Source organism: Agelaius phoeniceus, chromosome 16, assembly GCF_051311805.1.
Source record: "Agelaius phoeniceus isolate bAgePho1 chromosome 16, bAgePho1.hap1, whole genome shotgun sequence".
Taxonomy (NCBI): domain Eukaryota; kingdom Metazoa; phylum Chordata; class Aves; order Passeriformes; family Icteridae; genus Agelaius; species Agelaius phoeniceus.
In genome coordinates this window covers 4561208-4575407 of record NC_135280.1, presented here as the reverse complement: position 1 = coordinate 4575407, position 14200 = coordinate 4561208, and positions in this window count along the sequence as shown.

Here is a 14200-nt window from a genome sequence, read left to right as displayed (position 1 = left end):
GAGGTCAAGAAGTGGCAGGAAGAGGCTGTCTCATTGTGTTTTTGGTTCCTTGATTGCTTCTTTGCACCTGCACCAGGCTTGCACTGGTGAGAACTGGGGCTGTGCTGGGCTCCCAGAGTGGTGCAGAGGAAACATCTTCCAGTCCCCAGTTGCATCCTGTGTTTTCCTTCTCACTCTGTCATCACAGAGCAAAACCCCGAGCTCACGTTGCACTTTTCCACAGCCATCCACCCTTGTGTTCCCAGCTGCTGGCAGGATGGGAAAGGGGCAGCCACCAGCAGCAAAGGGATTAACTGGCAGGTGATTTTAAGGGCTCTCTTCCCATTAGGGATGGACCTCTTGGTTTTCTCCAGCCTGCTCTCTGCAAATAAAGAGAAATACTGCAAAATGAGAAGTTTAGGAATACAAAAGAAGAAAGGAAGAATAAAAGAGTTTTGTGAATGAAAGGCTCAAGAAGAAAAATTTTAAGAATTTAAAGGGAAGATAGCAGGAAACAGAATTCATAGGTCATGTTCTGGGCTGTTTCAATAGTAGTTTAATTCAAATAAATTCCTCTCTGTGTGTTGGAACTTCCTTTGCACGGCCGTCCCCAAGATCAGAGACCATTAGGAATGCAATTGGGATACAAGGCTGAGAGGCAAAGGACTTTCCATTCTTAGCTCTGAAATGGGTCATGCTCTGACCTTCAGTGAGTCACTTATCTGCTTGATGCCTCCAGTTTTACCAGGCTACAACTGCTGACTTGTTCCTAAGGATTTGGAAACACTCTTGGGCCAGAGACAGAGAATTACAGAGGACTGGCTTTGGGTTAATGGCTGCAACAATTAAAGGGAATCAGTTCTTTCCTGCCCGGGGCTGTGGCTCCATGACAAGTTAAGCAAACAGCTCAGCTGCTGCTGCAGCGCCTGCAGGGAGGGACTGACCCATTAAAAATCTCATTTTGCTGGACACCTTGTTCAGAGGCTTTAGTTTGTGCTAGTTACCCTTAATCTGGATCATGTGTAGTTGATAGGCTGGCGTGCTGCAGCTGGAACCTTTCCTGTTGTGCTTTTTAGGGATGTGCAGTACGTGCCTTGTATTGGCTCCAGGGCACTGTGCTCAAGATTTTCTGCATCCAATGGTCTCTGGATTCTAATAACTTATTGGGCAGGTTGGTGGTGAGCTGACATCTGTCCAGTCCTATTGGCACTTCTGTAGTTTTATTTTTGACTTAGGAAACTGCAATGTGAAGCTGGCTTTTTTCCCTGCAAATTAATTTTTTTCCTAGGGTGTTTTTTTTTTCTTTTTCCCTTTTTCTATTTCTGCTCTAACTTTTCCTGCTCTGCCTATTCTAAAGGCTGAAATAGGTTAGCCCCTCTTCTCCTTCCTGCTCCCACACAGGGCACATTTTGAAAAGTACCACAGCCTCAAATTTGCAATCTGTGCAGTTTGAGTGTGTCAGATACCCCAGTCTCTAACACCAGCTATTAGAGCTGTGTTTAGTCTAGCAGTATTTGAAATAAATTTGAGCTGGTGGAATGTGAGAGGACTTTAGAGATTGCTGGAAAAGAAAAGTTATTCCAAGAAAACCCATATTACTCTCAGGAATGCCAGAGGCAGCAAGAGAGAGAAGAGAAATAGGTTATCTATAGCCCAGGCAAATAAAATATTCTTATTATAACTCCATGGGCACTATGCCAGCTCTCTGCAAGCAATATTTCTCTTTGCATCTTGCTTTGCCAGTTAATTGGACATCTATTATTTCATGATTTCAGCAGGAAACACAGCCTGAGTGATGACTTTGGTACCCAGCCCAGTGCTACTGTGCACTTGCTGAGCCCTGAATTGTGGAAATGCTTCCAGTCTCTCTCTGCTCCTTCTCCAAGAGTGTGTGTGAATTGTCAGAGCTGCTGGGTGACATTTTCTAGGGTCTGTGACAGGTTCCTCCAGCACACAGCTCTTCCCATGGTGTTCAGGGTCCTGCAAGGGTGGAGGCAGCTCCTCCTTCCCCATCTCCTGCTCTTTTCCCTCCCCTGCCAGGGGACCATTCTGGCTGCTCCCTCGGGGACATGGGGGCAGCTGGAGGACAGAGCCACACACCACGTGCAGGGATGTGGCAGCCCAGGGCTGGTCCTCAATGCCCAGCTCTCTCTGCCAGATTGTTTTGGTCAGTTATATCTAGAAACCGTGGTGGAAGCAGCTTATTTTAAGATGTTACAATTTTTTTTTCTTTCTTTTTTTTTTTTCCTCTCCAGATCCTGATTTTGTAAACAAGTTTGTTTACCCTTCCTACCCTACCCAACTCTGGGTTATCCACCCCAGACCAGAGTCTGAGCATGGTTACAGCTGCCTGCCCAGATGCTCACAACGAATTGTTTGCTGACAAGCTTCAGACCTGCAATTACTCAGACAAATTATTCAGCAAATAGTTTTGAATAATGAACCCCTTTGAGAAATTTGAGTTGTTTTGCAGGCAGATTCCAGACACAGAACATGCTCAGGAAGTCGAAGCTTTCAGCACATTTTCCCCTCTGTTTGCCAGGCTGTGGAGTTGGCAAAGCATCCCCTTCTGATACCTTCCCCTGGGATTAAAGGGCTCCACCAGAGTCGTGTGATGCAGGCTGAGGGTGCCCACAGCTCAGAGCAAATCCCAAATCCCCTCACATCTCCTCCTTGATGGTGATCTCAGCTGCTTTTTCTTCCAGTCCAGCTTCCCCAGAGCAAGGCAGCAGTGATGTCTGTATCCATACATGTCACCAGCAATGCAGGGCACCAGGGTTTGGAGAGCTGGGCCCTGCCTGCTGTCACCCATTTTGGCCAGTATTGCTTCTGGGATCTGCAAAATCAGCACCTTAAATTGCTGCAGGGCCTTTGAGCAAAGGGGCTGTGGAAAAGCAGAGTCAGGAGAGGTCCCTGTGAGAATTCACATCCTGAGAGCTACAAGGGGAAGAAAAAGCAGCTTTTGAGGTCAATTATCTGTAGGCTCCTTCCAGATCCCACCTGCCAGCAGAGCCCAGTGCTGGATGTTTTATAGCTGGGGAAGGAGAGCTTTTGGCAGGGAAGGCCAAAATGAGAGACATCACTTTGAGTCTCCTGGTCCCTGAGTCCCATCAGGGGCTGATCACTGTGGATTAAAAGGTGGCTCTTGCCAGCAGGGAATCATGAGGGCAAGGAGCTGAGGACCTGTCCCTTTCCAGGGCTTTCAGTCACCTGCTCTGGACTCTGCAGCTGGGCAAAGCAGGGAATGGTGGAGGGCAGAACCTGCTGGGTAAAGGACACAGGATTTCAGCCCCTCAAGGTTGCAACATCTGCACCTTTTCCACCAGAGAGGGGACATGAGAAGAGGAGGGAAAAAGTCACACAGGGCATGGAGAGGTGTGCAGGAACTAAAAGGGTTGGCAGAGGTTGCCCAGAGAGGCTGTGGATGCCCATCCAAGGGAGCCTTCAAGGACAGATGGGGCCCTGAGCAACCAAATCTTGGTGTGGCACCCCTCCCCATGGCAGGGGGGCTGGAACTAGATGATATTTAAGGTCCTTTCTGACCCAAACCAGTCTATGATTCTATGAAATGGCCTGTTCTTTGCTTTGGAGCTGCCAGAGGAGGAGGATGGCAGCGCTGCCAGGGCTGAAGGTTGGGGCATCCTCCATCCATGCGCTGCACGTTCCCCTGACCCGTGCCTGCACAAGGAACCAGAACATCCCTGCAAACAGAAATGGCTCTGCCCTCACAGGGGCTGCTGTTTGCATATTTGAAGCTCTGTGGCCACAATCTGTCAGCGGGAGAGCAGCAGAGGAGGAAACAGCTTCAGACGCGTGTACGCAAACACCGCTGCCCAAAGGTAGGACAGGAATACAAATCACCTCCTCTCTCTCTCTCTCTCCGCGCTCGCATTTGCAACTTCTGCATATTCAGACTCCCAAACTCCCCGCAGCCCCTTCCGAAGGAGCCGAGGTGGGAAATTCCCTTTCTCGGGATGTTTTGCCATCTAGTGCCCAGCTGGGAAATCTCATCCGTCTGCGCCTCGGGGAGGCAAAAGCACCAGGAATGACTTTTTTGGGAGACCATAAATATTTCAGGAGGATTGAGTGATGCAGGAGCCTAGATCTGGTTCTTTGGTGGGTCAGACTCATTGGGAGGCAACAGGACATCCTTGTATCTCATTTCTGACCATAGGCTTCAAACTCTAGAATTGTTCCACTGCTGTCATTCCTGTTGCACCTCTGAAAAGGTGATGCTGGAAAGAGTGAAGAAAGGATAGGAACAAAGAGCTGCTGACCTTAGGGATGAGTATCACAAAGGGCAGTAGAGTTGGAAGTGAAGAGGAATGGCAGAAAGGACAGGGATGATCCAGAAGAAAATCAGGCAAGAAAACAAATCCCACCAGCCACCAGTTTGGGTCTGTCTTGGCTCTCTCATCCTCCAGAGAGCAGATTGTTTTGTGGATTTGGAGCTGCTGGTGGAGGTCTCCTCTGCCTTGTTTCCAGCTGGCTGAGAGCACATCTCCCTGCTACTCCCCTGCTCAGGAGATGCTGCTGATGGAGAGGACAAGGCTGTGCATTGTGGGGTGGAGCTCTGTCAAATAACAAGGGAACAATGGCACCACTGGCCCAGACAGAGCCGAGCCCAGAGCAAACTCCCTGCGTGCCTGGAAGCCAAAGAGCATCAGCTGGGAAGCCAGATCCATGATGGATTCTCTCTGTCTCTCTCTCCCTCTCTCTCTTTCTCATTGCTGATGATGGAGAAATCCCCGTTTGGTGGAGAAGGGTGAGAAAGGCAGAGATGGAGCTGAAGAATCCCAGGTAAGCAAAGCCTCCAGAGAACCCTGTTTCCAGTCAGTGTGCCAGCTCTCATTGCCACGTGCCCTGCAGACAGGGGTGAGCAGCACTTCCAGCAATTTCTGCCATGGGCATTTGGCATTTCTCACCAGCACCAGGTTTCACTGAGAAAGGGGGACCTGGAAAGCCACTGTCAGAGGAGAGTTCTGCTGCTGTGAGGGGCTGTGGTTGTGTTTGCAGGGGTCCCAGGACGAGGGAAGAGATGAGAATCGTGACTCCATGTTTCAGGAGGCTGATTTATTATTTTATGATATATTTTATATTAAAAGAAAATGATATACTAAAACTATGCTAATGAAAAGAGAAAGGAGTTCATCAGAAGGCTTGAAAAGAAAGGAATGGAATGATAACAAAACCTTGTGTCTGACCAGAGTCTCAACACAGCTGGACCTGTGATTGGTCATCAAGTAGAAACAACTCACATGGAGCAATCAAAGATGCACCCCTTGCATTCCACAGCAACAGATAATTATTGTTTTTCTTTTCCTCTGAGGCTTCTCAGCTTCTCAGGAGAAAAAATCCTAGCTAAGGATTTTTCAGAAAATATGTCTGTGACAAGGGGCAGCCTGAAAACAGCACTTGGAAACTGAGGAGCACAAACACGCAGTGCCCGGGCAATGCCTTGGTGCTCTTTGTAGCCAGGAGCTGACTTAGGAGAGAAAGTCCTGTCCTGAAGAATCCTACCCTGCCTGCATCTGGAGGATGCTCCTGGAGAGGCAGACACCAGGCTGGGTGTTTTGCCATCTCAGTCTGCCCAGCTCTGGCTTCAGTCAGCATTGTCATGGTGCTGAGCAGCAGGGCTGGTTCAGCAGCGAGCACAGGCAGTCGTGTCCACATCCTGCTGTCACTTTGTATTTGTGCTGCCAGGTAATCTGGTGTTGCGTGCACCCGATGTGACCAAGCACTCTGAGCTCACAAGGATCAGATTTTTCAAAGCTATCAGCCTCCCAAATATGCCAATAGGTGACTAATGGCTTCTAAGTGCACTGTGCTCTAAGAACCCTGAGACACACAAAGGGGCTGAGATAAGACAGGAGAGGGAAAAGGCTTTGTATCATTTTAAAAAACATTGCAACTCTCGAGTGTTTTGAAAGAATGTGTCTAGTGTCTAATATGAATTTCTAATGAAAAGAAAAACATGAAAGAAATGCCTTAAATATTTCAATGACTTTATTGATTGGTATTATAAAGTATGTATTACTAAACCATGTTCTGTCATCGTTCTGCAGCAACTGATAAACAGAATCTTCAGCAAGCGTTCTCACAAGTTCGTTTTTTTTCTGTATTCCCCTAGTTTGTGAAATGCAGCTCTGTGGAGCTCAGCTTACCCCTATCTATCTTAAGAACAAAGTACCAAAATATCTCTGTAGGAGATACACGAATCGTCTCAAATAATATCCTTCTGATGGGCTTAAAAATAGAAATAAATCATTGCAAAACTGTCATCATCAATGGCTGGAACAAAAATAGAACCATTGCTACATGCTTTTTCAAAAAAATACTATTCAAGTTTAAAGGTCACCAAAATCCAGTTTTGCTGTTTGCTTTAAGAGCTCAGGTATCAGAGGAGTCTCGGTCAGAGCAGAGATAAGGCTTTTTTCACCTAAATGAAAGTTGATGTAAGTAACAATATCCATGTCTCTGACCTGTGACAGACACCGTGCATGAGGAAGAAACTACAGCTCCAAATCACCATGAAGTCAGCAGAAAATCTTTTCCAGATTGTTTTTATCTCCAGCTGGGAAATGTGGTGAAATTTAGAATTCCCTCATGCCTCGCAAAAATTGGTGGTTGAAGTAGCTCATCTATAAATAATTTAAGCTCCACTTATATGGAATGAAGATTCCAGTACCTCACCAGGTCATCATAAAGACAATCAACAGCTTCTGTTCTGTTACATCACAATTCCCTGTGGAAATTCCCTTTTTTTGTCCTTGAGACATGGTATTGAAGCCTTGATGTGAGCAGGCGTGGAATGCAGGGCCCTGATTCTGCTGAGCCATCAACCAGCCTTCAAAGCTGCATCCTAAAAAAAACCCCAAACCTCTCAATTTGCCTGTGCCTGGGATATGTTACAGAAGAAAGGAAATTACATTAAATGGTCTTTACAGAGCCCAGAGAGTCAATAATTTGAATGCTGGGTTCTTTTCAAGCTGGTTTTGAATTTGTCATTACTCTTTAAATGGGTTTGCTCACAGAATGGTACAATTCAGGTAAGGGCTAGGAATCCTGGGCAGTTTTCTACAGAGCTGCAATGAGATAAAATCCAATGAACGACCATTTCAGACGTTCCAGAGTCCACTCCCAGGAAACTGGAGTGTCTCCAGTGCACAGTGACACTCCCAGCTGTCATCAGAACCTCAGGCATGGAAGCACTAATAGCTTTCAGTAGGTCTGGTGAGATATCACACTGCAGCAGCAGACACAGGAAAAAAACATGACTTCTATTAATTTTATATCATCTTAAGGATCTCTGGGCCAGCTATGTCATGGAGAAGTGTATTATTTCTCCAAGAATCTGCAGAATCTGTGATGGTGGAGTTGGGATCCAGATAATCATGTTTTTTGGGCACGTATCTGAAAACAGTCTTGTGAAAAACTTGGGGTAGTGCTAAGCAATTTAACAGAGGGCCATGCCAAATTGGCATCATCTTCTTGCAATTGCTCATGACTTTATCTTACTCAGTGACTAGCACAGCATGTCATTCTCTAGGAACAAGGTGTGAGTGTTTGAGAAATCTTTATATAATCTATGAAAATTGGAAGGAAAAGATCAAGAACAGGAATTCTTTATGTGGATCCCGTGGGGTCTGTTCCTGTTGATGGAAGGTGCTTCAAAGAGAGCAGAGGTGAGCTCCATGGGAGATCAGGGCTTGGGAGGAGGAGTTTTGTTGGAAACCCAAGCTGACCTTGAGGATGTGGGGCAGCAGGGCATGGGAGGCCAAGCCCTGGCATGGTGGAGGGGCCGGGTGCTTTCATGTGTGCCAGAGAAGGGCCAGCAAAGAGCACAAGGATGAATCATCACCATCTCTGAGCCTGGCAGGGACTTCTGTGAAGTATCTTCATTCTTTGTGAAGGCACTGTGTGCCTTGAAGGCATTCAAGGCTTGAATTCAAACCTTTCTTCTGAGCTGGCTCCACATCCTGTCCTCTCTGTGGATTGAGATTTCAAAACCAGTTACTTAACGTTTCTCTTTGGAAATTCTCTCAGGTTCATAGGTCTCGGAAGAGGGAGGAGAAATATGCACACAGAATTTCCTAGCTGGGCTCCAGCATGGGATTTGTGTGCTGTCACCAGAATGACAATGCTGGTACCCTGCTTTGCTATTTCCTTTGAAGACTACAGGAAAAGAGATCCTGTGGGAAGCAGTCTCTCACCTGGTAGGGAAGGCTCTGAGATGGAGCCAGGAGCTCTTCTGGATTTTGCAGGTGCTTTTGCACATCCCACGCCCTGACAGTCCCACCTCACGCCCTGACCTTGTTCTGCTCCCTCTCTGGGCTCAGCAAATGCCTCTGACTCCAGTTCCTCCGTGGCTCAGCTGTTTCTGTCACACCCGGCAGATGGTGCCACCAAGTAGCACATTCACATGAGCGGTTTCTTGTCGGAGGCATTTTAAGTTTGCTTCAATCACTGCACATGTCTCAGGATCCAGCAGAATTCCTTCCTTCCACCACTACAGAGAGTTTTTCCCCCAGGCTTGGGATATTGTCACAGGAAACATTTATACTTTAATTTTTCCCTATTTTCATCATGTCATCTAATTAGCATCATATTTGCTGTACAAATATTTAGGAAAAAAAAAACCCTAAACTGAAGTCATTCATTTTTCAATTTATATAATTTCCCCAGCTTTTCAAATTTTTTGAGTAAAATTCAGTGCTCAGATTTTTTACTGGGACAGAATCTATTGTTAGGAAACAAGTGGTTCTGGGTAAGAAATGTTAGGAGTGAGTGAGTGAGTGCTCAGCACCTTCAGTCATGTCTTGAGAATCTTTGCTCTTTATTTTCTACTCCTTTAGCAGCACATTTGCAAGTGAGAGATCCACTGATGGTTCTGCCCCTGGCCGGGCTGGAGGTTTTAGAAACTCATTTCTTGTAACCAGAGCTGGCAGCAAAGGAACAAATGGTGAGCTCTATTTCCATCTTAGATGTCTTCTGCTGCACCAGCCCCCAAATGAGAATCCCTCCTGTGTAGCACAAATGCTTTGATAATTCAGGCTGTCAACTTGTCTGCAAAAGCCAGAAAAAGAGATATGAGAGAAGGCTCCCCTGTGGGTAAAACACAATATTTAATTCCTGATCCTTTTGTTTTTTTCTTGGAAGATTCACCTGTGGAGCATTTGGTTTCCTGTGTCTCAAAGCATGGTTTTCCTTTTGGAGGCTGTTTAAATATTTACCTTCTCTGCCCTTCTCATCCCACCATACTTCAAACCAGAGTTTGAACATTTATCCACATGCAGCCTGGAAGATGCTTTGTCTGGGTGAGTAACAAATACCTGCAGTTTAATGAAGACTGGAGTTTTCAGTCTTTGAGAGCATGTATTACAGCCTCAATTTGGAATAGGTGATGAGGTGATTACTAAACCCTGGTTGCCATGGGGAAAGAGAGGAGGGTGATTGCTTTTTGATGGAAGAAACTGAGAGGTACCAACAGTAACTTACTGCTAATACACACTCAAGGTGCACTTGGCATCAATGCATCTGGTGGGGAGCAGCAGTCAATCTTGCTAATGCCTGAGGAGTCAGCTTTAGCAGCAGCAGGTATTGATGCAGAAGGTCAGCTTTTTGTGGCTGGTCACTCCTTGAAACCTCCCTGGAGTTTGGTGTGGCTGTGGGAGTGATCCCCACAAGGGCGCTCGATTGAATTTTGTGAGCGGCTCAGGGCTACTCACAAATCAAGCAGGCATTGGCCACCTGCAAACAGGAGTAAAGCATCGGCCCAAAATGGGCTCTGGAGCCTGAGGGGTTCTTAATAAGGCAGATTATTGTGCTGGTGTGCTGGAGAGCAGCTCCTGCCTTAAAATTCCAGGGGCCTGGGAGGAAAGCTGTGCAGTGCTGGGGCTGCTTCTGGGGGTGCAAGGATGCCCCAGCTGAGCCGTGTGTGCCACAGGGTTTGTGCCTGTGCTTTGGTGCTTGGGGTACAAGGGAGAGATTGGCTCCCTGATTAGATACACCAGCCTGGGATAAAGCTGCAGTAATCCCTCCCCTGGAAAAACAGTCAGGCAAGGGGAATGTGAGAAGGGAGTGAGACCCTAGAAAAGCAGAGGTTGATTTTCACTTTGGTGAGCACTTCCATGGAGACCCCACTGAATCCACAGCTGCTGGTGGCTGTGACACCTTCTGCCACCACCTCACAGCCCCTGGGGATGCATCCTGACTGTGGCCCCTTTCCAGGGCAGAATTTGGTCTGGGAAAGCAACACTAAAGTGGCTGAGATGGAGCTGAGCATTTCTTCAGGAGCTCGAGAGTGACAGAGGGGCTGAAGCAGGTGGTGGCTGCTCTGTCTGCTGGTGCTGGGAAGCTCTGAGCACCTTCACCCTTTCCTACACCCCTCTCCTGTAGAATGTGGTTGAAAGCTGCCCTTGGTGTCTTGTTTCTCTCTAAAATGGGAAGTATTTTGGGTGTAAGTATTGAAAATCTGGGCTAAATCCTGCTTTCTGTACCAGCTGTAGCCCAGTATTTTTAGGGGCTACTGCACAAGTAACAAACCAGCCTGTTTGCCCTGGGTCACTGTGGGTTTTCCACCTTGCTCTTTTTCTCTCCTTGGTGCTTTTCATGTTGGAAACAGCTCCAAAATAGCCAGAGTCTTTGGAATGACACTTCCCTTATCATCATCCTTAATGATCTGACAGTGGTGGAGACACATCACTGTAATTGTGTTTGTCTCCTTCACTGGCTTTTCCTTGTAAATTTGTTCCTTGAATTTATTTCTGGATGGCAGATGTGTTAATGGCTGGGCAGTTTAATGTGTTTATCTTTTGTGTGCTGTATATTTTGGATATAGAAACAGAGAAGAGATAAGTGTGAAGAAACCACTTCTGCATTAATGCCAGCAATTCTGACATTATAAATATATATGAGAGAGTTTCCATGATTATATTTTAATGTTTTGTTTAATGCATTGACTCTCTGGGGATGAAACAAGATAAAACCTCATTTGTATAATTTAAATGGCTAGCAATAAAACTAGGAGCAAAAAAAGGACCAATTAAATAGCCATGCTTTCTAACCCATGCAGATCCCATTCCCTTGGAAGGTCCAGCCCCTGCAATGGAGCCTGTGTGGCTCCAGCCCCTTGTGTCCTGGACAGAAGCCATGGGCTGTGGAGCTTGTGGCACAAACCCTGGCACCTCCTCAAGGAGGGAAATCAAGCCAAGCTGAGGCTCATGTGATGTTACAAGGGAGGTACAGGGACCCTTTTCCATTGGAGAGGCAATGGAAAGGACAGCAGGGACTGGCAGGGCCAATCCTCCCCACCCCCTGTGAGAACAGCAGACCATCCTAGACCATCCCAGACCACCCCAGACCATCCCAGACCATCCCAGACCATCCCAGACCATCCCAGACCATCCTAGACCATCCCAGACCATCCTAGACCATCCCAGACCATCCTAGACCATCCCAGACCATCCTAGACCATCCCAGACCATCCCAGACCATCCTAGACCATCCCAGACCATCCTAGACCATCCCAAACCATACCAAACCATCCCAGACCATCCCAGACCATCCCAGACCATCCTAGACCACCCCAGACCATCCTAGACCATCCCAGACCATCCCAGACCATCCTAGACCATCCTAGACCATCCTAGACCACTCCAGACCATCCCAGACCATCCCAGACCATCCCAGACCATCCTAGACCATCCCAGACTATCCTAGACCACCCCAGACCATCCTAGACCATCCCAGACCATCCCAGACCACCCCAGACCATCCCAGACCATCCCAGACCATCCCAGACCATCCCAGACCACTCCAGACCATCCTAGACCATCCCAAACCATCCTAGACCATCCCAGACCATCCCAGACCATCCCAGACCATCCCAGACTATCCTAGACCACCCCAGACCATCCCAGACCATCCTAGACCATCCTAGACCATCCCAGACCATCCCAGACCACCCCAGACCACCCCAGACCATCCCAGACCACCCCAGACCATCCCAGACCATCCCATTGTGAGAGGTGAGGCATATAAAAGAAGACAAATTTGTGTAGTCCCTGTGTTGGTTGTTTGGCACTTGAGCAATTCCTCCTAGCAGAAGTGCTCACCTGTGGTTTCATAGTTTAGGTTCCTTTTTGCTGCCTCACAGTCTGTGTTGTTTTCAGCTTTGTGTCTTTTTTTCAGGGTGGCACTCCATCACCTCACCCCTTTGTTCTCAGATTTCTCTTATCCAGCACAGCATGCCAAGGAACAAAAATTACAATTCTTAGCTTTTCTCACAGTTGAGAAAAGGACTTGGGGAAAAAACAAAACCCCCAACAAACCCCACAACAATAATCTATCAAAAGATTTCCCATGGGCAAAGGCTGCTGGACCAAACATGCTGAAGCTTATCAGCACAAATGAAACACTGCTTTTCTCTTTCCCACTCCTTTTGCTCTCCCACCAGCACTGCACAGCTCTGCTCCCACAGAGCAGGACACAGAAAGTGCCATGCCCTGAGAGCTTCCTCCAGTCACCTCTAATTGCCAGCCTGAGAGCAGTCCATGGGTTGTGGCCCTTGTTTCTGTGCTACAAGAGCAGGCAGCAGAGATTGCCTCTGGTTAGGCAGCTTTAAGACAGCAGATAAGAAAATTTAAGCTCTTGCTGTCCACTTGTGTTGTACCTTTGCAGCCAAGCCAGCCTGGAGCCAGGAGCATCCCTCGTGCCCTGGCAGAGCCTCTCTTGGCTTCCCCTGGCAGTGGGTTTGGAGGAAGGGGAGCTGCTCCATGAGCACTGTCAGACCCCCACATCCATCACTGCCCCCCCGTTTTCCCAAGTTTTGTTTTTTGCTTGATGAAGCAAAGACTGGGAAAGAGTTGTTTGCTGTTTCTGGGAGTTCTGGCTTCCAGCTCTGGCACTGAGCCTTGAAGAAAAGCTTTGCTGTTTCCATGACAAAATTGGCAGCTTTCTGGCTTCTGGGCTGTCATGCCTGGACTTCAGGAAGAGAATTAAGGAGATGAGATCAAAAAGAGCATTTTGTTATTTGAGAGCAAAGACTTTCCCATCCTACTCAGTGTTCCCACGCTGTGCTTGCAGATGCAGAAACGTGGCTGCTGTAGGTGTTTTTCTTCCAGGATGTGTGTCTGTAGATCCATTTGAATCCACACAGTTGGTCCTGTGTGACATGGTCTTGGTTAAGCCATGAATTTCCATTCACAGCCTGTGATCACACAGATATTCACCAACTTTTGGAGGGACCACGGTGTTCTAAGCTTGATATGCTTACACTGTAATTGGAATGATATTCATATTTATGCATTCCTTATTTCTGAAGTCTACAAGAAAAGCCCATACAGTTGGAAAACTATTTATTCTTCTTGATCTGAATTTTTTGCTGTAAGAAGCTGCACATCATCAGGACTGTGTCATTCCCTGCAAAAAACAGCCTCAATGAAGGGGCTTAAAATCTCTCACACCAAATTGCTGGGGGACCCAGCCACCCATTTTGGCCCCTGACAGCCTGTGTGGAACAAGCAGATGGCCAAAAAGTGTGCAGCCTTGAGACCTGAGGGTAATGAAACCACTAGCAAGAATTTCACCTTTCTGCAGGGAGAGAAAAGAATCCATTGCAGCTCAGACTTCTTGGAAAGATCTAATGTGGTATTTATTTCAGATATAAATTTGACTGTATAAAAATGACACCTTTTTACTCAGCCTGTGGTGCCAGGTCCAGCTCTCACTTGTAAATTAGGAGTAGATCCATTAAGGCTGTGGAATTACAGCAGCTGATGTGGCAGGAGCCTCACCCTGGCACTATTTCATTCACTGTGTGCTTCCCTCTAATCTCCTGCGGGTGTGAATCAGAAGAAACTCTGCTGAAGCCAACAGCCGTGGGGAGGGGATGAAGGAGAAGCAGGATCTGCATTTTTTGGGCAGCAAGGAGCCTGGTGCTCTCTCCTGCTGCAGAGCAGCAGCATCTCCACTGCCTTGCTGGGCAGCCAGAGCCCTGCTGGAGAGGTGACATCGAGAATGCCCTCGCACAAACTCTTGATCCCTCTCTGCTGCTGCTGCATGGATGCACCTCTGCACCTCCTGCCTGATGTCCCAGCTCACCACAGGCACCTTGCAGGGCTCATTGTCCCCCATAATCTGTTTCCCACTCACAGAGGAGCAGACTGCAGCCTTCCCCCTGCTGTGAGGCCTTGGGAGGGGGAGTTTGGATCGTTTTGCC